We start from the raw sequence: 3,137 nt of genomic DNA on the forward strand, positions 1-3,137 counted from the left end.
CTCATCTCTTCCTTGTGACCCTTCTGTGAGGGGATGCCCAATTGTCTACAGATGGGCTTTGGGTCTCTGGCAGGTTGTTTTGATGCACCAAAATCTCAATTTTCTTATCTGCTCACTGGGTCAAATAATTGTATCTATTCTAAGAGTTATTGTCAAGAACAAGGAAAGAATGCATGTCAAGTGCTGAGAGTGAGTAAAAACACCCAGAATGTTATATTATTTCCTCTCTCTGGTTGAGATCTGTAAAGGTAATAGGTAATCACATCCCTCTCCCCACTTATTTCTAATATAGTTGAGGAATGCACTGGAAGCAGGTGCCTGAAGAATGATCCAGAGTGCACACTCTGGGCGCGATCACCCTGCATGTAACCTTGCACACACTACTGAACATTTCTCTGCCCAGTCTCCTCAACTGCTGAAGAAAAGCAATATTTAAAGATATACTCTGCAAAGGCCTCCTCACTGGCCTCCTTGGATTCCCTGCCTCCCCTCAACAGAGAACTTTTTAAAAAAACATAAAGAAAATTATGTCTCCACTATTCTAGTATTTTGTGCTAGTTTCTTATTTCTTATTGCTATTGTAGCTTAGAGTCTTACAACAACATATATGTATTATTTCTTGCTCATTTCATGTAATAGTTTATCACCAGGACTCAGAAGCATTAGTATATGTATAGTGACTACACATAGCTATTTATTTCATACATTAAAGTATGAAGCCTGTTAAGATGGCTTCAATTGAGGCATTGTGTCAGTGCAGGGGCTATAGGGCAGAATGAACTGTCCCGTCTTCTTTAACTTCTACAAGCTGCTTACCTTCCTTGAGTCTGGGTCTTCTTCCTCACCTAACACATTCACAAGTTCCATGGATGTTGACACAAGAGATCTGTGAGAGGTCATGGTCTGTCTACCATGTACCGTAATGGGATTTTATGAGGCATAAATTAATTAACATATGCAAACCATTTAGAACAGACTCCGGAACATAACAAATGTGATGTAAGGCTTGACTACTTGTATTTTTGTAAAGAAGTCTTGAATATCGACATTTTTGCCATAGAACTAAGTTTAAGGACGTGAGCTACAGAAAAGTGACCAAATGGGCTTTCTATATTATCTCCTTTCAATTGCACTTACACAGCCAGCCACAGGCAGGATATCTGAACATCTTCAGCTTTTCCACTCAGGGTTGGCCCTGCCTCCAGTGCTTATGACATGGAGAAAGGGCAGGGTGAAGAGACCGAGGGCAACCCCAGGGAGCTCATGCAGCTGCTGTGACAGTCTCCATCGTCTTTCCAGTCAGAAGAGTCAGCCATTCTCTTCTAGGGGGACCCAGGAGAAAATACACCTGGTAAAGTAGTAGATCTCATGTTTTGGGTCAACAAAGTCAGTGGGAAGAAGAAGTTACCCCAAAGACTTCAGGGTCCAGGAAACCAGGCTGAGAAAGAACCATCTTCTGTCTCTTTCTCCCCATCTCTTCACCTCAATGTTGATGGCTGAACCCTCTCTTGTCCCTTACAAATCAAATGAAAGCTCTCATTCAAGTGACCTCACTGAAGTGGACTCTTCTTGGCTTATTCGTGCTAGTTTGATTAGGGGTGGCAGAGGGTTCCAATTGAGATAGTTGATAAAATGGAAACTTAATCGCAAAGTCTGTCCTGACACAGGACCACTTAACGGCATCATTCAAGTCCGGCCATTGCTTCTCATTTCTTACTTTCTCTTCTTCTCTCTCCACCATTTGTTGATGGGAAAACTACACAGTGTCATACTCAGGTTTAGAAACAGAATCATGCTTATTTTATTGAGGTGTGTTTTCAATTTCTACCCCCAAAATAGGAGAAAGTTTGCAGAACTGAACACACCTCCTTGACTCAATTTTCGCCAAGCAACAGACAGGTCTGTGAGGAGAACAGTAACATTTGTGAGGTACACGCTCCTTAGAATAATCAACCATGGGGTCAGAAGGCAGCATTTACTCAAGGATCAAGTTCAGAGAATTAGAAAAGTGGAAATGGAGACAGGAAACCCAAAGAGGAAGTCAACTAACTGATGTCAGATGGAGGGGATTGTGAAGAATGAGATGAAATCAGAGGTGTGTGAATGCTGAATGATAAAACTGATGATTATCTGTTCTGTAAACCTTCACAATATTCACAATTATATATATATATATATTTGAAAAAGGATCTTGCAAATGATAATATTCAAATAAAAATAGGAGCAGTTGCCAAAAGAAGGGGAAACGCTGGACAAGCAAAGAGAAAATGTCTCTGAACGTATGTCCCTACTTCCCCAGAGAATCTCAGATTTCTAAACTATGGTTCATGTTTTTGCTAAGAGGTTTCTAAAGAGGTTCCCTGTGTGGGGATGTGGAGAATTGTCCAGCTTTCTCATGTAGTTTGAGTGTGATTGATCATGTCATGATCTGGGTCAGAGACACCTTTGTCCTTCAAGTGGCAACTTGGCTTGTTCACACTTTAAAGAGGTCTTTTGCAGCAGATTTGACCGATGTAATACATTGCTTGATTTCTTGACCGCTGCTTCCAAGTCAAATGAAATCCTTTATAACTTTAACCTTTTCTCCACTTATCATGATGTTGTTGGCTGGTTCAGTTGTGAAAAAAAAATTTCCCCTGGATGTTGAGGTGTAATTCATTCTGCAGGCTGTATCTAATCTAATCTTCATGTATCATTGCTTCAAGTCCCCTTCACCTTCAGCAAGTACAGTTTTATTATCTGCACATCAAATGCCGCTAATGAGTTTTCCTCCCATCCTAAGGCCACGGTGTTCTTCTTCATACAATCTAGTGTCTTGGATTAGTTGCTCAGCATACAGATTGAATAAAGTGAAAGAACACAATCTAAATATACATCTTTGCTGATTTTGAACCACACAATTTCCCCTCACTCTGTCTGAACAACTTCCTCTTCATCTACAATACAGGTTCTACAATAGCACAATAATGTGTTCTCAAATTTCTATTCTTTGTAACATTATCTAAAATTTGTTCTGATCCATACAATCAAGTTGGACAATGGATAAAGAATATTGAAACATAATTTATGCATTAAGTTATGGTACAGACAAAGGATATTAAATATACCACAGACTGCCAGAAGAATAAACAAGTCTG

At 39.9% G+C, this 3,137-nt stretch overlaps 1 pseudogene; it reads right to left on the bottom strand.

The window, feature by feature from the left end:
* LOC101645206 overlaps positions 1–900 on the bottom strand; it is a 3,593-nt pseudogene extending 2,693 nt beyond the window's left edge.
* Between the last annotated feature and the right edge of the window lie 2,237 nt (positions 901–3,137).

The sequence above is a fragment of the Echinops telfairi genome, unplaced genomic scaffold (assembly GCF_000313985.2).
Source record: "Echinops telfairi isolate 266 unplaced genomic scaffold, ASM31398v2 ScPeMD7_7420;HRSCAF=8458, whole genome shotgun sequence".
Taxonomy (NCBI): Eukaryota; Metazoa; Chordata; class Mammalia; order Afrosoricida; family Tenrecidae; genus Echinops; species Echinops telfairi.